At 43.4% G+C, this 21,694-nt stretch overlaps 1 long non-coding RNA gene across 1 annotated transcript in view; it reads right to left on the bottom strand.

Moving 5' to 3' along the window:
- Positions 1-775: 775 nt before the first annotated feature.
- LOC148109204 (uncharacterized) overlaps positions 776-21,694 on the bottom strand; it is a 46,508-nt gene continuing 25,589 nt past the window's right edge. The window contains exons 2-3 of the long non-coding RNA XR_015726390.1: positions 19,282-19,506; positions 776-17,289 (exon numbers count right to left, since the gene is read on the bottom strand). This is a non-coding gene — a long non-coding RNA (uncharacterized LOC148109204). The remainder of the gene's footprint in view (positions 17,290-19,281; positions 19,507-21,694) is intronic.

The following is a 21,694-nucleotide window of genomic DNA, read 5'->3' as shown; positions in this document are numbered from 1 at the left end:
TTATTTGGATGGGGGAAATAAAGACCTGAAGACAACCTCCCTTGGACTAGTAAAGTTTGCTTTAGCCCAAAGAAGTTCTCCTACAGAGAAGGCTTTCATTTCCCCTGCTGAATCAAGTACCTTCTTGTCTTTCTTGGGAATTCTCCCAATAACATCACTGGCTTGAGCCCATGACCTCTACGGACCCGAATTATACGTCTCCTTAAGTGGTACTGTGAACGCTAAGCATTAGGTGTGGATACAAGATAGAGCTGAGCCAGGGTTTTCTAGCCACTTGATATATTTCATTTTGTGTCCCGTGCATCGGAATAGTTTATAACTCCCCTTGGGGCCAAGCAATGTATTTCTTCAGTGTTGCTCGGTGGTGGTGGTGGGGGGGGTCCTCTGACCAGGAGCATGAGAATCAGTTTGGAGCTTGTGAGAAATGTACACCCGCAGGTCCCACCCAGACCCACCATCACAATCTGCATTTTGACGAGATCCTCAGGCAATTCATGGGCGCCTTAAGGTTTGAGAAGCTCTGGGCTACCATGTTGCTTACGGATACAGACCCTCCTGGGATCCCAGCGTGGCAGTTAGTATACAGGACGGGGTCCATTTTCTGTCCCCCCAAGATCCCCTGGCGTGGACAATAAACTCTACTTACACTTTTTGTGTATTTTTGTATATTTTTGCACTTACGATATACTTTTCCAGAGCCTTGCACAGATATTTTTATTAGTAGTAAACAGTAATAAGAACAAGAAATATTTACTGAGCGTTCATGTGCCCGGTCATGTACATATGTTCGTTTCGGTTCATTATGATTGTATTAGTTTGACCAGGCTGCCGTAAGAACGTACCCCAGACTGGGTGGCTGGTAAAGCAGAAACTCATTTTCTCACAATTCTGGAGGCTGAAAGTCCAAGATGTAGGGGTCAGCAGATTTGGCTTTTCCTGAGACCTCTCTCCTTGGCTTATAGAGCTTCTCATTGCGTCTTCATGTGGTTTCTCCTCTGTGTGTGCCCGTGTCCCATGTCTCCGTGTGTTCGAATTTCCTCTTCTTAGAATTCAGATTGGATTAGGGCCCACCCTGATGGCTTCATTTTAACTTCATTACCTCGTTAAAGGCCTTATCTCCAAATACAGTCACATTCTGAGGTACTAGGGGTTGGGACTTCTTCATCTAAGTTTTGGCAGGATGCAGTTCAGGTCACAACAACCGTAAAGTGGCTAATTATTATCATCCCCATTTTACAGATGAAGAAACAGAGACTTAAGCAGTTCATTAACTGCTTGAGGTCACACAGTTAGTAATGGTAAAGCCAGAAGTGGAATTGTTTGTTTACTCGTGAGTTTTCTCATTTGTTTAGCAATTATTTACTAGATAATCGACTATGGGCTGTGCCGTGTAGTATGCAATAGGGTTACAGGAATCACGGGTTTCGGTCTCATAAATTTTACATTTTTGTGGGTTATTTTCTCTTCTAGAGTCTATGTGCTTCCCCCCTCTACTGCTGCAGAGATCCATTTATCACCTAATTCAAGTGACTAATACAGCAACCTTCCAAACAAAACCAGGCTCTGGGGAATCTGGCGTCATGACTACCTACCTGGGACAATAACTGTTTCAGGTCAGTCCTGTCCATTTCCTACGGTGACCCACTTGTCTTAGTTTGCTGGGACTGGGACATCCTTGGTGTCAGCACCGAGAGTCCTGTGTCATCCCCCCACCCCCACTCCCGTCCCCTACCGGGAACCTCTTCTTCTCAGGCAAACCATCATAGTTGGTTACCCTCCTATTCCCCAACTTGTGTCCTGCACGGACAGAGGATGAAGAAGGAGGAGACATCACATGATGGAACCCAGTTTCCAAATCGAGAAGGAATGATGGGCCAATGAGAAACTTCAGCTTCATCCCGGGGCCTCTCCCTACTGCTGAAGTAGAAATAATCCGGGCCAGCCCACGGCCTCCTCCGATGGGAACTGACCCAGAGGGTACAGGGAACACCTCAGCATGGCTCTTCTCGATGTAAGTGTGAGCTCTGCGAATTAATAACGTAATTTCCTGAGATTCCTCAGCTGAGGACTTACCAATTCCCAAGTTCCAAATATCCCGCTGCCCCTCCTTGGGTAATCTCCATTTCGGTTAACAGCATGTGTGAAAATCTAACAGTGGGGAGCTGTGGTTGCCCAGGACATCCTCTCTTGAGTTGGCCTTCTTGGGGAGAACAGGGAGCGCTGCCCTATCCCAATGCTGGAGACCTTGGAATGTGGGGAACGGAGCTTCTGAAAGGCAGCCAAACCTACTGCATTACTGATGGCCTCAGCCCAGCCCAGCTGACCTGCTCTGCCGCTTCCCCAGTGCTATTGCCCCTCTGGCATGGTGTCTCTTTGCGGCTAGATTAGATGCGGCTTCTGGCAAGTTCCTGCAATATGGCAATGGCAGGCCTCTCTGCTGCAGGGGTGCTGAGCTCACTGTACTCCAGCCTCTGCTTTTCATCATTCTGTTCACGTTCAAGGCTTCACTGAAGGGGTCAGGGAGTAAGGACTATTTTGGGGAAGCTCGTGATTAGTTAAATCTATGGAAACACCTAAATAAAATTTTTCACTTTTTAACAACAACAAAAATTGCCAAAATGAATGCTATTTTATCTATTCTCTCACCAAATTCAAGGTTATAAATGGAATTGGAACAGGCAGAAAAAATTGGGACTGTCACAAAAACAAGGGTCTCCTATTATCTTTCTGATTTCAGGGAAAGCGGATTCCTGGGCCACGTTTAGTCCGCAATTACGCTTCTTGAGTTCCAAGTTAGTCAAGGAATTAATTGATACATGTTTAACTGAGAGCCTACTGGGTGCAACTGTGGTATTACAAAAAATATATTTAGTCTTTGTCTCAGATTCTTAAAACCTTTGGAATTTCCTGAGGGATAGAAATGTCTTTTGTTATCCCTAAAGAGCCTCTTTGGACCTTCCCTATGTTTTTGCTAAGAAGTCTATCCTGGGTGGGACCTCTAGGTAGCTTCAGGGTGAAGGTTGGTCCCCAGGAATGCCGAATTTTCAGCCCTACTCCCTGACCACCAGGAATAGTAGAGGGCTGGAGATGGGGACCCAGGGTCTTCCAGGTTGGTGAACATGCTGATGTGTTGGGAGGGTGGTGTGCCCAGAGAGGATGGAAAATTCCACCCCCACCCCCACCTCCTCATACCTTGCCTTCTGTGTCTCTTCCATTTGGCTGTTCCTGAGTTATATCCTTTGTCATAAACTGATAAATCTAAGCAGAGTGCTTTCCTGAATTCTATGAGTTGTTCTAGCCAATTATGGAACTGGTTGGGGGGGTGTGGGAACCCCTGAACTTTAGCTCACTAAGCCTAAGTGTGGGTAGCCTGAGCACCCCATTTGCGGCTGGCATCTGAAGTGGAGGCAGCAATACCCTTAACCTATGGGGTCTATGCTAACTCCAGGAGTGTCAGAACTGAATCATTGGACACCCTGTTGGTTGGTGCTGAAGAACCGGAGCATTGTGGGAAAACTCCCACCCATTGGGTGTTGGGAAACATTCCTCAGCAATGAACATACTAAGCACAAAGGAGACACAAAAGTAATAGGTGGTCGTTCAAGTTTACAATCAGTTGGGGGTTCAGATGCACATGAAGAAATGAGCAATTCAAAGGCATTTTGGTAAGTGCCCAACGAGTGAACTGCTGTAACTTATTAGGTCTTCATTTGACCTTGGAGTCCCTTTCAACTTCAATAGGGTTTCAATTTATGTATAGTCTAAGGTGCCTGACTATGGGTCTAGAAGAGAAGAACAAGGGGCAAGAAATGGCTCCTCTCTCCACATGGCCCTTGGTTTTACAGGCTGCCTCCGCAGAGCCCGCCACATGACCAGCCACAACACTGCAATGGTGCGAAAGCGGGGGGCTAGCCATTGTTTGCTCATGGAGCATATGAGTCCCTGCACCACAATGAAGGTTAGGTTGGCGAACATTTGCATGTCCTCTGGGAAATTAAGAAGCTTCCCCACATCACATGCTCAGGACACAGCACTCAGCAGTTTCCTCCCTGACATTTTATGCTTGGTTTTTATTTTTTTTTTCAAGTGGAAGGAACATCACAGAGGCTCCTTCTCTAACTGGGAAAAGACTGTTAATATTTCTTGTTAATCAGAACCTTCCAGAGAGCCCTCCGAGTTCCCATCTCCCAAAATACATTCATGGCTCCGAATGTGACAAACAGCAGAGGACTCCAGGCCTTTTGAGTAGGTAGTACGGTCCACCTGTGAGTCCAAGGCTGGTTTGAAGACTGACTCTTGGCCGGAAGGACCTCCCCATCTTAGAGAATGATTCCTTTCTGTGGGATGTGGAGACATTTCAAGCTTCAGAGCCCCTTGAAAGTGAACCCTGTAAAAATACAGCTTAAAATCTGGGAGCTCAGGGATGACTTAGCCCGCCCCTCATTCTACAGATCAGAGTCAGGACTTAATTTGCCTGGGGTCCTGTACCCTAGACAGTGGCCAACCTGGCCTATTGTTAAGAATCACTAGAACTCATTTGGCAATATTAGGGTACCTCCTTTAATCCGTGAGCAGAGAATCCTTTGCTAGCTGTGAACAGGACCCTTGGGCGATGATCCTAAAATTCTAGAGGGGTTAAGGCATCAGGAAGAAGGAGTAGAGCCCAAGGGAGCAAGGAGACACCAGACACAGTTCTTGCATTTCCCCTGGGAATATGGAGGGAGGCATAGCAAGGCCAGCTACTCCTGGTTGTGTTGTCCAGGGACCCAGCATAGTGACAAACTGACCATGTGGCTCTAGAGGTCCGTCTTGTCTGCTCAGTTTGCATGACAAAGTACCATAGCCGGGCGGCTTAAACACCAGACTTATTTTCTCCCAGTTATGGAGGCCACATGCTCACGAACAAGGTAGAGGAAAATTCAGTTTCTGGTGAGGCCTCTCTTCCTGGCTTGCCAGAGAAGGAGGGAAAGAAAGAAGCAAAGAGGTAGGGGAGAGAGAGAAAGAGAGAAAGAGACAGACAGGTCTGGTGTCTCTGTTTTTTAAAAAATTTTAAATTAATTAGTTTTAATCTATTTTTTTTTAATTTTTACTTTTTTGTTATTTTTCTTTTTTAAAAAAATTTATTTATTTTTCTTTTTTCCTTTTGATAATGTCTTTTCCTTATAAGACTATCAGTCCTATCAGATGAGGGCCCTAGGCTTTTGACCTCCTGAAACCTTAATTACCTCTTAGAGGCCCTATCTCCAAATGTAATCACAATGGAGGGTTAGGGCTGCCGCACATGTCTTTCGGGAGGACCCAGGTCAGTTCGTAACAGGGCTGTCATTTTATCTTGGTGGGGAGGATCTCAAGTTCTTAGTCAACCATTCATCCTGGCGGTATGAGTCTTCTAGCAAGAACTGAGTTTGCCATTCGAGACTCTTCTACTTTGGGTTGACAAATTTTTCAGCTTTGTGGGACACAAAATATTACCCACCCCCTGAGGAAGACACCCAGACCACTCTTCCCTCAGGTAAGTCAGGGGAGGGGCCTCTTTTCTCTGTACCCATGATACCCAGTGGATAGACTTCGTATCCTTACATTCCTGATGACCTGTTTAACTCTGTCCCCCACGAAAGGGTGGATTTCTTGAGGGCAGTGTCTCATTCTGTTTATATCCCCAGGGCCCTGCTCAATGCCCATATCACTTCAGATAGTTGATAAACGTCTGACGGATGAACAAAATGGCGTCCTAAAGCTGTTGAGACTGAGGCAGATAAACCATGGAGCTAATGAAGCTTAAGCATCAGGGCCCCTCATTTGCAGGAGGGCCTAACTGGCAGTTTTGAAGTCACACTTTCGTTTTCTATTCTTGAAAGAGATCCCACCCCTCAAAAAAATCTATAAAATTTTGGGCTCCAGGAAATCTGGGTGCGTTGCTGGGTTGCTAAGGTGAGCTGTGGCTCTCTGCTATATTTAATATCTTTTCCCTTCCCCGTTGGCCACTGGAAGGGAGGGACATGCCTCACAATACAGGTCTCTTTCCAAGACTATTTTTGAGAGATATATTCTGGTCAGTCAGCCATCTTTTGATCAAAGAAAATGAAAATACTTGGGTTGTGTGCCTGGAAGCATAAAATACACCGACTTCCAAAAATAATATTAATTAAAGGCAAAATCAGATGCCCTGAGTGCGATTCCAGGAGAGGTTTCTTCCCACCAACTATGACTCATCGTCTTGGTCCAGAGCGGAGGCACAGGCCGATGGTTGAGCCCTCGTACCCGGCGTTCCTTGAGGAGCTCAGTCGTTTGCCTGGACACTCCACTTTGAGGGCAGTAGTCATTTGCTCCTCATGCTTACTCGATTGAGAGCCTAGCCAATCTGACTTCTCATTAGTGTCGCACATGAGTCCAGTTCTGTCTTTGCCTCTGCTGTCACTGTCTTGGTCTCCTGCCTGATTATTGTGACTGACACGAACTGCTCCTCCTCCTTCCATTCTTGTCCCCTTCAATTCACCCTTTGCATGGTAGCCACAGTTCCAAGCTGGTCATGGAGCTCCCGTGCCCAAATCCCTCGGGAGCTCCCTGAGACCCTCAAGATGAAACTCAGATTCTGTGCTACTGTATCCCAAGCCCTCAGGACCTGGCTGCTGTTCACCTTCCCTTCCCGTCTCCCCCACTCTTCGCTGGCATCTCAGAGCTCATCACTATGAGTTACTCGTAATTCCTCGAAGGTGCCAAGCTCTCGCTACCATCTGGGCTTTGGCACACGTAGGCCCTCTGCCTGGAGGCTTCTGCTTCTGCTTTGCCCTGACTCATCTCTCCCACTTTCAGTTTAGATTCACGTTCTCCAATACAAACACTACATGAGCCACGTGTTTATTGAATTGTAAGTTTTCGAGTAGCCACATTTTTAAAAAAGTTGAAAGTACGCGAACACTACAGCCCGGAAATAGCGTACGTGACGTGACGGCAAGTGTAGCATGGGGTCCCACCAACACAATAAAGTTGTGTTAAATGGGAAACTCTTTCACATCGCTTCAGTTTTTACATTTAAGTTCATGAAATTTAAGGTAAGTGAAAAGTTCATTTCCTCAGTCATGCCGGTCACACTTCAAGTGCCTAATAATCTTGCGTGGCGAGTGGCCAGTGTGTTGGCACAGTGCTGGGCGCCCTCCCCGTGTTGCTGCGGGATTGTGTGCTTAACCCCGTCATAGTACCTATTGCACCGTGATAGCGTTGCCTGCGTCCTTGTCTCTGTTTCCCTTTAGACTCTACACCTCTTACCAGTTGGGACTTTGTTTCATTCATCGTTGTATTTTCAGCACCCAGCAACCTGGCCTAAAATAGCTGCTCAGTTTGTTTGTTTGTTTGAACGAGGTGGGATGCCTAAAAAGCCACAATCCTCTCTGGGCCTTCAAAGCACTACAAAATCTTGCCCCCGACCTGCTCTTGGGCCTCACCTCCTACCACCCTCCCCTTGTTCACTCTGATGCAACCACCCTGGCTCTTTGCCATTCCTGGAGGCCTTGAAGATGGGCTAACCTCAGGCCCTCCGTGCTCTGTTCCCCGAGTCTGGACAGCCTTTTCTCTGCAGAGCCAGTGAACTTTGCTCACCACCTCAGAGCATTCAAGCACCTCACCGAAGCTGCTTTTTCTGGCCACACTTTCAAAAATAGGCCCCGGTCTGCCAGTCATTTCCTAACCCCTGAACTTCATTTTTCATGACCGTGCCCATCACCACCTGGCATGCTGTTGACTAGAGTGCAAGTTTCGTGAGAGCACGCACTTTCCTATGTTGCTCGGTGATGTATTTCTGGAACCTAGTACAGTCCCTGGACCCCATAGGAGCTCAATAAACACTTATGGACTGTAAGAAGACTTGACGGTCGATCACAGGGGAACTTAAGCAAAGAGAAAAGATAACAAGGCACTCAGAAGCAGAGTTCCAGAAATGTCAATATTTCTCCCACTTCAAGTTTCAAAATGTCTGTCGGAAATTTACCCAACAACCAGCTTTTCCTCGGTTTATGGTGTAAAAGTTGCTGTAGGAGAAAAAGGATAATGAGCAGTTTTAGGAGGTCGAGCCTTCATGAGTACGTCTGATTCTCTGCCCCCAGAACCAAGGGACCGCTGGTCCTCCTAAGGCAGAAGGGTTGGATGGGTGGAATGTGGTTGTCGGAAGCTTCCACGGCAGTCGGTAGAGACCACCAGTTGGACTGATGGAAGGGATCCAGCAGGTTGCACAGAACAGAAAGGTGCCAGGTAGGGAAGCTTCTGGGAAAAGCAGCCCGACTGGATGTGGGGCTGCCCTGTCCTGAGTGGAAACGAGGCCGAGCAGAAAATGGAAGGGCTGGAGGCAAAGCTCTAGGTCTCGGTCTGCACAGGGACCACTCTGGAACATGACGCAGTGACGTGGGATAGGCCACTCACTCAGCGCTTTGTCCTCATTTGTGAAACGGAGGTAATTCGTATCCCTCAGGGTTGCTGCAAAGACGATGTGCCATGATATCTGTGAAAGTGCTCTCTCTAAGCTGTTATGTCTGAGAAACACAAGTTGTTAGCACCAGGGGCATTTTCCCAGGGGTTCTCTTGTCTGCCCACCCTACACATGCAATTATTGACTTTATTGATTATATACAACTCAGGGGCCTTGTAAACTTTTGTTTTGTTATAAAACTCAGAGCCTTCCCTCTTGAGTGTCCCTCAGGGTTCAGAAAAACGAATTTGATCTAGCCTTGAAGAACCACCATAATCTGTGACTTAAGGAGCTGTATTTGGCCTTTCAACAAATACTGTTTTCCAATGATTTCATATGTGAATTTCTTATCTCCCCAGATACACTGTAAGCTGCTTGTTGTTAAGAGCACAGACTTCAGAGTCATTCAGTCCTGGGTTTAAATTTTGGCTTTGCTCCTTACTTGCAGTGTAGGGATTTGGGTAGATTATGCAGTCTCTTTAAGCATAAATCTTCTCATCCACGATATGGACATGGTGATGTCATTTGTAAAGTGTAGTAAGAATTAAGAGATAATGCATCTAAATTTCTTAACCATGGTAAGAGCCCAGTCAGTTGTGCCTTCTGAACAGTAGCTGCTAGGACAGCCCTAGGTACTAGAATGGGTTTTCCCAAAATGCTTGATCGAGAACTGGAAGTACAGCAAAGGAAACAAACAGTAACTCGAGGCCATTTTTAGCTGTAAGCTCCCAGCCTATCAATAGGAACCGAAAGGGTATGGCTTCCTGACCCAGGCAGAAACTTACCCGGTAATATAAAAGCAATTTATTTTCTTGGGTTGACAACTGAAACATGTCACTTGAAATATGGCAGTGGGTAGAGGAAGGGGAGATTGGTGATATTAGTCCTGACAGGTTTGGTTGGTGGGATGGTTGTGGAACATGAACATGAAGCAGTATAGTTTATTTTAATTTTTAATATATTTTTTAGATTTATTTACTTGAGAGACAAATAGAGCACATGTAGGGGGAGGGGCAGGGAGAGAGAGCAATCCCTGAAGCAGACGCCCTGCTGCGCATGGAGCCCGTCGCGGGGCTTGATCCCAGGACCCCAAGATCAGGACCTAAGCTGAAACCAACAGTCGGCCAGGCCACTTACCCAACTAAGCCACCCAGGCGCACTGAGGCAACCTAATTTTGAGGCTGTTTCCTAATTTCAAAGCCTCTGCCGCATTTTCAGACCATGTGTCTTGATTTTGTTCAAAGAATTGAACGGACATAAAGGTAGATGTCTTATTGTACAGCACCAAAAATGATTAGTATTTTATATATTTGGTTATTTGCTTAATTTACGCACACAAGCAACAGTTCTTAAACTATTGAGCTCTGTGCTACATTGTACAAATCAGAGATGAGACACAGTTCTTTATTTTTTTTTTTGAGAGACAGACAGAGAGAGAGCATGTGCAAACACGGGGAAGGGGTAGGGAGGCACAGAGGGAGAGGGAGAGAACCTTAAGCCGAGTCCTTGCTGAGCACAGAGCCTGAGCTGGGGCTCGATCTAACGACTGAGATCATGACCTGAGCCATGATCAAGAGTCGGATGCTCAACCGACTGAGCCACCCAGGTGCCCCGAGACATAGTTCTTGACCTTACGTTCTGGTGCAAGGGTCAAACACATAACCATATCCAGAAATGCTAAATGTGCTGTTTTTACCGTTATGTTCAGAATGACAGGGGGAATATTTTTCCTGTCTTTGTAAGGTTTTTAAAATAAGGCAAACATTGGTGGGCAGAAATAGTTTTCCTCTTAGTCTTTGGAAGACATTACGCTTCTCTGTTTTGCCTTTTGTCACGGTGTTGAGAAATCAGTCATCAGTGTAAATATCATTCCTCTGTAGGTATACCTTTTCGCTTTGACTAGTCTTACCATTTTCTCTCTGTTAATCTGTGGTTTTACTTCAATGTGTCTAGATTCATATTTCTTTTACAAGGGATTCATTGTGATCCCTTAAGTTGAACATTTGTGTCTTTATCGGTTCGGAAAAATGATCTCCCCTTATCATTTTTTCAAGTTTAAAAAAATTGTGGTAAAATATACCTAATAAAATTTACCGTTTTAACCATTTTTAAGTGTATAATTCAGCAGCACTAAATACATTCCCATCGTTGGGCGACCATAACCCAGCTCCAGAATGTTTTTTATCTTCTAAAATGGAAATTCTGTACCCATTAAACCCTAACTCTTCCTTCCCCCAGGCCCTGATAATCACAATTCTACTTTCTGTCCCTTCAAATGTGACTATTAAAAAATGGACAAAGGTACCTCATAGAAGTAGAATCATATAGTATTTGTCCTTTGAGGATGCCTTATTTCACTTAGCATAATGTCCTCAAGGTTCCTTCATATTGTAGCAGGTGTTAGAAATTCCTTCATTTGTAAGGCTGAATAATATAATACTCCATTGTCTGTACATACCCCATTTTGTTTATCCATCCGTCCATCGATGGGCACTTGGATTGTATTTCCATCTTTGGGCTATTGTGAATAATGCCTCTATGAACATGGGTGTACAAACATCTATTTGAGTCCCTGCTTTCATTTCTTTTGGCTACAGATCCAGAAATGGAATTGCTGGATCATATAATTCTGGTTTTGATTTTTTGTAAGATTTTTATTTATTTATTTGAGGGAGAGAGAGAGCAAGAGAAGGGCAGAGGGAGAGGGAGAAGCAGACTCCCCAGTGTTCAGGGAGCCTGATGCTGGACTCCATCCCAGGACCCTGGGATTATGACCTGAGCCAAAGGCAGAAGCTTAACTGACTAAACCATCCAGGCGCCCTTCCGTTTTTGATTTTTTGAGGCAGCAAAATACTGTTTTCCATAGTGGTTGCACCATATTACATTCCTACCAGCAATGAACAAGGAATCCAATTTTCCACATCTTCATTAAGGCTTGTGACTGGTTGGTTTGGTTTTCTTTTTTGATAATAGCCATCCTAATGGGTATGATGTGGTACCTCATTATGGTTTTGATTTGCATTTTCCAAATTATTAATGATATCAACCATCTTTTCATATGCTTATTGGCCATTTGTATATCTTTGGACAAATGTCTATTCAAGTTCTTCGTCCATTTTTTAATAGCGGGCTGTTTTTTTGTTGCTGAGTTGTAGGACTTCCTTATCTATTCTAGATATTAATTCCTTTTTAGATATAGGATATAGATACAGGATTAGGAATGAGATAACCCATTCCATGGGTTGCCTTTTTACTCTGTTGAGGTATCCTTTGATGGAGGAAAGTTTAAAGTTTTGATACAGTCCAAATTATTTGTTTTTTTTCTTTTGTTGCCTGCTTTTGGTGTCATATCCAAGATATCACTGCCAAATCCAATGGCATGAAGATTCCCCCGTATGTTTTCTTCTAAGAGTTTCATACTTTTCGCTCTTCCATTTAGAGTTTTGATCCACTCTGAGTTAGTTTTTGTATATGGTATATGGTAAGAGTCCAACTTCATTTTTTTGCATGTGAAATATCCAGTTTGCCCAACATCATTTGTTGAAAAGATCATTATTTCATGAAATATTGTCTCTTCTCTTTCCTTTCTAGTCTCTCTTTTGGAAAGCTGAATAGACACAGATATAGCTTTCTTACTTTGTCCTTTATGGTTTTTTTTTGTTGTTGTTTATTTGTTTTGTCCTTCATGTTTCTTAACCTGTCTTTGTCTCCATTATCTTTGTGATATTAATTCGGTATACTTTCTTCAGCTTTGTTCTTCAATTTACAAATTCTTCTTCTTGGTCAGTCCTGCTATTTAATCTGTCCGCTGAGTTTTAAATTCAATTATTACATTTGTTTCATTTTTGGAAGGTCTATTTAGTTCTTTTCTACATATGTCTGGTCATTTTTTAGTCTCTTATTCTTATACTTTTAGTTAATGCTCCTGTTTTGTAAACATACTATACAAACTTATTTAATATTCTGTAACCATTGCTACCTATACTCAAAGTCTTGGGAGGTAGTTTCCCCCTCCATGTTGTTTCTGTGTCTCTCAGGGGACTTTGTGTCCTCATGTACTTGTGATTTTTGATTGTGAGCTAACATTCTTTGGAATTTGTGGGAGTTCTTAGAGGCCTGAGTGGAGAGAATTTGTGGTTGCTTTTGACAGACATTTGGGTACTACCAATCTTGGACGACTGTGACTAAATTTTTGACCAGTTTGTTTGTTTTTGGAAGATGACGGAAATCTGAATTCAGACCCCAAACTTATCTGAGGTCTCACACATGGTTAAAAATTCACAAAGGAGACTTTTGGATCCTGTACCAAATACCTCAACGGATATTATTATTTCTCACTTTGTTCTTTTGGGAGGTATGTTTGTGTCTCTTTTAACTATTCACTGAATCCGAATGTATAATCCTTTGCAACTCCCGGAGAAATGTGTGGGTCTCTAATCCTACTCCCGAACTCACCTGGACTCCAGACTTACTGTGCTGCCTCCAAGTGGCCATTAAAACAAATGCTCTAGATTACTTTGTATCTGTAAACGCTCTAGAACGGTCCCTCACTTTAACATTCACCCTCCTTTTTGAGTTTGTGCTGTGGTTTCATCTTTGACCTTTGGATATCTTCTTCATTTTCTTGTGGATCAGAAGGCTTGTTAAATTTTACCTGGTGGTTTATAGCAGAAAGGTTTTTCAGATGTGAAATCCTCTGTAACACTATATACCTCCATGGGTTCCTACAGTGCTAAATTCTGTGTCTGTGACGTTTCTAACTTGATCTTTGATTTATGTTTTATGTGTGTTATGTTAATTCTCACAAGTCTATGAGATAGGTATTATCATGGTCATTATTCCCCCCTCCTTTTTTTTTTTTTTTAGAGAGAGAGTGTGTGGGGGGAAGGGGCAGAGGAAAGGGGAAAGAGAGAATCTCAAGCAGGCTCCACACCCAGCTCAGAGCCTGACACGGGGCTCTATCCCAAAACCCTGAGATTAGGACCTGAGCTGAAATCAAGAGTGGACACCCAACAACTGAGCCACCCAAATGCCCTGATCATTATTCCCACTTTAAAGATGAAGAAACTGAGGCATAAAAAAGTTAAATAATATACCCAAGGTCACAAAGCCATCAAGTAGTAGATATTTGGGTCTGGGATCTCTGGCTTCAGTGCACATGTGCTTACCCACTTCAGTCCATCACATTCAGCTTCTGCTTTGTGCCCAGCTTCCTGCTTACAATTGGAATGAGCAGGCAATGCATACCCATGTGGAACCTCTAGAAAACAATATTAGACAATAATACATACTCAAATTCTTGTTATGTGTACACATTCTTAAGTATTACAGGTGTTCACAGAAAGGATGATCAATGGGGACTTTTGCTGCTAGTTTTGGACTTGAAACAGGTCTTGAGAAATGGATTTGAACTGGTTAAGTAAGAGAAAAGGGAATGAGGGAGAAATTCCAAAGTGGGAGAGATAGGAACCCAATGTCAGAAGTAGAAATGAGCATGATACTATATGTTTGAAAATCCTGGCCCATGAGGGTCTTCTTTAGGAAGAGACGGACAATTTGGTTGGAGAGGTATGGAGGAGCCTGAAAGCCAGCTAAAGAAATTTAGATGTACTAGGTAGAAATTAGGTTTCAGAAAGATATCTTTGTAGCAGCATACTGGTTGGAAGTTATCAAAACCTGTGAAGGGTCTGACATTTTACCCTACCTGCAATCAACAAAGTTAGCCCCTTGCGAGGATGTTGGCACAAGATGCGAGACTCCTGGGTCAGAGACAAAGGACTTCATTATTTCTGGCACAACAAACAGCATGAGTTTCAGTTTCACATCCACTCTCCTTGCTCCTTGGGTCCCACAGAGGTGATGCAGAGTGAATGCTGTATACTCCATGGCTTGCTATCACAGCTGAGGAAACCCAAGCCTGAGAAACTCAAATCTTTTGTGGTGGTCTCCAAGAGCCTCTGCCTGACTTTTGCCTGGAGGGAGATACTATCTTCATTAAACTAGACAGTACATAAACCTGTTCTCTGCTCTAGAGGAAGACAGTCCTGAAATAAAGCCATCTGTGCCTCTGCTTGCAAGAGGGGAAGCAACATGAGAAACCCATGAAAAACTGTTTCCCAACAGAAGTAATCTGAAAAACAGCAATCTGAGTATGAAGTGTTTGGGATATTTCATGCAAGCTCTGCAAGATCAGAGATCTCACCTGTTGCTATTGGCTGAATGTTTGTGTCCCCTCCCCCCAAAATCATATGTTGAAGCTCTAATCTGCAATGTGATGGCATTTGGAGGTAGGGCTTTGGGGAGGTAATTGGGTCATGAAGGGGGAGCCCTCACGAATGGAATTCGTGAACTTCTAAGAAGATGATGATCTCTCTCTGCCATGTGAGGATACAGAAGGAGGCCATGTGCAAAGCAAGAAGATAGCCTTCGACAGACTTTAATCTGCTGGTACCTTGATCTTGGGCTTCCCAGTCTCCAGAACTGTGAGAAATAAATGTTATTTAAGCTACCCAGTCTGTGGTAATTTGTTAAAGCAGTCCACGTTGACTAAGACTCCTGTTGTCAGTCTTGTTCACTGTACAAGTCCCACAGATAAGTGTGTAATAGGCCTTTAATAAATATTTACTGTCTAATAAATATTTAGTGTCTAACAATTTTTTAGTGTTTATTATGTGCCAAGCCCAGTACTTATCACTTGACAAGTGTTAATGCATTTAATCCTCATAACAGTAGGTACTTTTATTATGTCCTTCTACAGATGGGATCCACCCAGACCCACACATAGAACTGTTCAGTTCAACAAAATTGAAGGATACAAGATCAATATATAAAAATCAGTTGTATTTCTGTACACTAGCAATGAGGAATCTAAAACTGAAATTAAAAAAAAAACAATTCCATTTACAATACCATCAAAAAGAATGAAATACTTAGGGATAGATTATTGTTAAGATGGCATTAAGGAGGGCACATACTGCATGGCGCACTGGGTGTTATACACAAATAATGAATCATGGAACATTACGCCAAAAACTAAGGATATACTGTTTGGTGACTAACATAACATAATAAAAAATTATTATAAAAAAAAGATGGCATTATTCCACTTCAAACCCACTAGTATGGCTAGTACCAAAAAAGAAAGCCAAAACCCAGGAAACAACACAAAATAACAAGTGTTGGTGAGGATGTGGAGACATTGAAACACTTGTGTGCCGTTGGTGGGAACGTAAAATGGTGCAGGCTATGGTAAACAGTATAGTTCAAAAATTCAAAACAGAATCACCATGTGATCCAGCAATTTCACTTCTGGATATATAGCCCCAAAGAACTGAAAGTAGGAACTCAAACAGACGTTTGTACACCCACGTTCACAACAGCACTATTTACAATCACCCAAAGCAACTCAGGTGTCCATCACCAGATGGATAAAAAAGTTGTGGCATATACATGCGACAGAATATTTTTCAGTCTTAAAAAGGAAGGGAATTCCAACACAACGTACAACATGGATGAACTTTTGGGACATTGTGCTGAATGAAATAAGCCAGTCACGGAAGGACAAATGCTCTATGCTTCCACTTACATGAGGTCCCTAGAGTAGTCAAATTCATGGACACAGAAAGTAGCATGGTGGTTGTCAAGGCTGGGCAGAGAGAGGAAAGGAGTTATTGTTCAGTGGTTATGAGTTTCAGTTTGAGAAGATGAAAAGAATTCTGGGGATGGATAGTGAAGATGGTCTTCACTATCCAATAACTAAACGTGATATAGCCATATAATGGCTATATACAGTGTGAATAACCAAATGTGGTATAGCTGTATGATGGAATATTATTCAGCCATAAAAAGGAAGTACTGATACATGCTATAACATGGATGAATCTTAAAAACATTATGCTAAGTGAAAGAATTCAGATACAAAGTTCACAAATTCTGTTATTCAATTTATAGAAATGTCCAGAATAGTCAAATCCGTAGAAACAGAACGTAGATTAATAGTTGCTAGGAAATGGGGGGAGGAAGGAATTGAGAAGTACCGGGTTTCTTTTTAGGGAGATGGAATGTTCTGGAATTAGATAGTGGTGATTGTTGTACAACACAGTGGATATACAAAAAGTTACTACATCGTACACTTTAAAATTGGTACAGGGGTGCCTGGGTGGCTCACTGGGTTAGGCATCCAACTCCTGATTCTGGCTCAGGTTATGACCTCAGGGTTGTGAGATAGAGCCCCAAGTTGGGCTCTGTGCTGAATGTGGAGCCTGCTTAAGATTCCCTCTCTTCCTTTCCCTGTGCCCCTCCCCCTCCCCCAAATAATGTATGTACACCGTAGTTCACAGGGAACTGTTTGTTTGTTTGTTTCTCTCTCTCTCTCTCTCTCTCTTTGCTTTTCTTCTCTCTCTCTCTCTTTCTTTCTTATTCATCAGTAAAAAATACCCATTAAAAACTACATTTAACAGTTGGGTTACCAAAGAACTTATACCTCTGCTATAGGTATGGTTAGCAAAATTTCTTTAGAAACGTTCTAGATATTTGGGGGAACCTACCAATAGACTTTTGATTTCATTTTCCTATTGTATTCCAAATTCTAGTTTTTATGTTTTCTTTTATCAGGAGAAAACTGAGTTTGTGACGGGGTAGACATACAGCTACACAGTTACTCACCTGGCATTTCAGAAGGCTGGTTGCAGTTCTCCAAGAACAAATCCCAAGAAGTTTCATGGAGAAAGAAGCAGAAATCGGCCAGTAATACTTCGGTAAGCTATTGTGGGAGTCAATACTGTTGTACCTGGTCTGGCTAGCTCATCCATATGAGTGGTCAGAGAATTTCCCTAGAGAATTAGGAATTTATAAGGATGCTCTCAGAGCTGCTAAAAACCAGAAAAATTTTTATTTTTTCTTTCATCTTCCATGGTTACTGAAAGAAATATACATTACAAATTTCAAGTCTAAGAACTGGTCTGGTTGCGAACAAACACGTCTGGTATTGTTCAGTCCGTGCGTAAGAGAAAAATGCTCCCTTCACTGCCTAGGTCGCAGACCAAGGGCATCCATATGGCTGTGTGGTATGATGTCTGCACTGCTTAAATCAGATTTCCCCATTCTTAGGTGACTGTTCCAAAACTTCACTTCTCTCCTCCAACTCTCTACACAGCCCTCCACTTCCTCTCTCGAATGGCGCCTGCTACTTCATCAACTGGACGGAGGCCGCCAGGCAGCTTCCGTCAGCTCCCGCTTTTCATTCACGCAGTCCTTCTGCCCACGTGGAAGGGAGCCCCACAGCCACTTCTCCTTTATCTGACCTCTGTGCATCATCCCCAAGTTCAATGGCTACGTAAAGAAGGGAACACTAGTGCTAACGTAAACCTCTTACATTAAGATTCGCATCTTGCTCCTCCTCTCCAGTCGTTTCCTCCGAAGCCATTTTCCTGTCTCTTTCAATCTTGACTCACCGAATTTCTCAGCCTCAACCAGACCCAGTTCTATCGCCTGCCGTCCCTCACAGCTTCTTGACATTCTCCATTTCTGTGGCCTCTGTGAGGCTCCTCTCTTTTAGGGGTCTTAGATTCTCAGAGGGTCTTTTGCGGGTCCCTCTTCCTCTGCCCATCCCCTGGAGGTTGGGTCCCTCAGGGTTCTGCCTTAGCTCATTGCTTCTCTCTCTGTTTCCCCCTCCTGGTTATCTCATTTCTTTCCGTGGTTATAATCATCATGTACGTGGGGGGTGTCTGCTAAGCATCTCTACTTGGAGATCCCATAGGCACCTCAAATTTGGCACGTCCCAAATGGCCTCGCCTACAGATTTATCACTCCTTTTTCAGTTTGCCTGCAACTTATCTACTGATTTCAGTTCTCTCATCACCGTACCAGTCAGGGTTCTATTAGGGTGCTCATAGACAATTTCAGATCCCCTATATGGACCTTGAGCTAAGAATAAGAATGGAAAGCTCTGAGCTCATCATTTCCTTCTCGAAGTTCTCCAGCACACTTAGAAGCAACCAATCAATCCTATTATAGCTCGTATTGTCACTAAAATATCCTATGGCAGCAGACACTTGTTCACCGAAAGCTTTACCTTTTATGGCAGAAGTTGGCAAACTAAGCCTCCCGGACCAAATCTGGCTTGCTGTTTTTGTAAATAAAGTTGGATCAGAACACAGCCACGCCCATTCACATACTTACTGTTTAGTGGCTGCTTTTGAGCTACAGCCACAGAGACGAGTGGTGGTGGCTCACAAGGCCTAAAATATTTACTATCGGTCCCTTTTCAGAAAAAATTTGCCAACTCCTGTTCTATTGGCATTTGATTAAAGGTGGCAAGCTATGACAATTTGTGTAACTGCTTTTGCCACTTCGTGCTACATAGTGCTAGTGTCTTCTTGACCACTGGAAACAGGGCCATTAGTAAATACCTTTAAATCTAACAAAATTAGAGATTGAATTCCAGATAACCCGGAACCTATTCAGAGAACTTATCCTTCAGGCCCTAGACCCTGGAATCCTGTCCAGCACAAAATTCTCTATTAGAGTTCGATCAGAGAGGCAAAACCCCTCGAGATTTTGACCTCACACCATTGTGACATGTGGTTAAATGGTCTCCGTGAGGTTGTGTTCTCTGTGCCTGAGGCAGAGCACGACGTCTGCAGGGAGGGAAGTGGGGCAAAGAAGGAGGAGGTAAAGTGGGGGAGGAAGAGCAGGAACGGGCTGGAACCCAGAGCCGTGAGCTGGAGGCCCATGAAGATTTTCTGGAACCTGCGTCAGTTTCTCATCACCTCTAGCTTCTACAGGAAGAGCTGGCCTACTTTGCCATGGAGCTAAATACTCACCTGTCCCAGGAGTCGGAAAACGTGAAGGAAGATCCAGGAGGGGGTGGAGCAGCTGCAGGACTGGCTGTGGCCCCACAGCAAGGAGATGAGCCAGGAGATAATTGACAACAAGCACGAGCTCCATCCCTGCCTCCTGCTTCTGCACCAAACTTACGTGCGTGAAAACATGGCTGCTGCTTCCCTTCCGCTTTCCAAAGCTCACATACAATGCCTCTTTGGTCCACCCTAACCGGAAACATACAAAGAGGAGAGAGTTCTGGGAAATAGTCATTTTAACCAAATTCACAAATTACAAACCACCACCATCACATTCCCAACTATTAACGTTTTAATTGAATTATTGTAAGTTTTGATGAAATGACTTAAAATTTCCCATTTATATTTTCTGTCTCTCTGCGTATCTTTAGTGTATCTAGTCTCAAGTAATGGTGCACTAGTCACTAAACTTCTAAAGCTGGGTACCTGGGTTCATTTCTTCCATCCTCCCCGTTAGTCGCTCACCAGATCTTGCTCGTTTCAGGTCCTAAATATATTTCTAATATGTCTGTTCTTTAGCAGCAAACTAGCACTTCCCCAGTGCAGGCTGTCCTCATCCTTTGGCTTTTTGCTATCACCGCCTAACCAGTCTCCCAGCCTTTGATTTTGTCCTGCTGAAATCCATTCTTCTTTCTATACTGCTTCAAGCACAAATTGAATTGCATCCTGTATTTTCCCATGCCCTACTCCAGAGTGTTATGGGGGGATAGGAACGGGGAGATATTGTGTATAGCCATGAGTAACTTTCTTGCTTTTCTGTGTTTGCAGGTGGGTTTTTTTTTGTGTGTGTGTGATAAATTTAAATAACATAAAACTTAGCATTTTAACCATTTTTAAGTGTTCAAGAGCATGAAGTAGACTTACATTGTTGTGAAACTGTTCCCACCATCCAACTCCGGAACTGTTTCCATCTTCCCGCACTGGAACTCTGTCCCCGTTAGATCCTCCCCAGCTCCTGGTAACCATCATTCTACTCTCTGTCTATGAATTTGATTTTCGACTACCTTACGGACTTCATATAAGTGGAATCATACAGTATTTGTGGGGTTTGGTTTTTTGGGTTTTTTGGGGTTTTCTGCGACTGGCTTACTTCACCCAGCACAATATCCTCAAGGCCCATCCGTGGTGTAGACTGTATCAGAATTTCCTTCCTTTTAAAAGCTGAATAATATTCTGGGGGCACCTGGGTGCCTCAGTTGGTTAAGGTCATGATCTCAGGGTCCTAAGATAGAGCCCCACCCCCCACCCCGCCAGGCTCCCTGCTCAGCAGGCAGACTGCTTGAGATTCTTTCCCTCTTCCCCTCCCCTTCTGCTCCTCCACCCCCTCCTGCTTGTACTCTCTCTCTCTAAAATAAATAAATAAATCAATAAAAATGTTAAAGGCTGAATCATATTCCGTTGTATGCACGCACCGCATTTGGCTTATCGGTTTTTCTGTCAGTGGACGTTTGCGTTGTTTCCATATTCTGGCTGTTGTGGGTAATGCTGCTGTGAACGTGGGTGTACAAATATCTCTCAGTTTCTGCTTTCAGTTCTTTTGGGTATACCCAAAAGTCGTATTTTTGGATCATACAGTAATGCTATTTTTAATTTGTTGAGGAACCGCCATGCTATTCTCCGTATTTCCACTGGCAGTGGCATTTCTCACTTGTCCACATCCTCACACCACTTGATCATTTGTCCGTTCTAGTAATAGCCATCCTAATGGATGGAAACCGGTATCTCATTGAGGTTTTGGTTTGTGTTTCCCTACTGACCAGTGATGTTGAGCATCTTTTCATGTGCTTAATGGCCATTTGTATATCTTCTTTGGAGAAATGACCATTCAACTCAGTTTGCCCATTTTTAATTTGGCTGTTTTTTTCATTGTTGGGATTTAGGAGATTATGTATATATTGGATATGTGTCTATGTACATATGTACGTACATACGTGTATATCTATGTAATTTATTAACATCTTATCAGATATATGATTCACAATTATTTTCTCCAGTTCCATGGTCGCCTTTTAACTCTGTTTTTTTTTTTTTAAGGGTTTTATTTATTTATGTGACAGAGATAGAGACAGCCAGCGAGACAGGGAACACAAGCAGGGGGAGTGGGAGAGGAAGAAGCAGGTTCATAGCAGAGGAGCCTGATGTGGGGCTCGATCCCATAACACCGGGATCATGCCCTGAGCGAAGGCAGACGCCTAACCGCTGTGCCACCCAAGCGCCCTGCCTTTTAACTCTGTTGATAGTGTCCTCTGATGCACGAAAGTTTTAAATTGTTTTTCAAAGTTTTAAATTTGATATAGTCTAATTTACTTATTTTTCCTTTTGTTGCTTGCACTTTGGATATCGTATTCAAGAAATCACTGCCACATCCAATATCATG

Source organism: Ursus americanus, chromosome 12 (assembly GCF_024610735.1).
Source record: "Ursus americanus isolate L20-20 chromosome 12, mUrsAme1.1.p, whole genome shotgun sequence".
Taxonomy (NCBI): domain Eukaryota; kingdom Metazoa; phylum Chordata; class Mammalia; order Carnivora; family Ursidae; genus Ursus; species Ursus americanus.
Note: the sequence above shows the minus strand (reverse complement) of the source record. Positions and strands in the feature narration are given on the sequence as shown.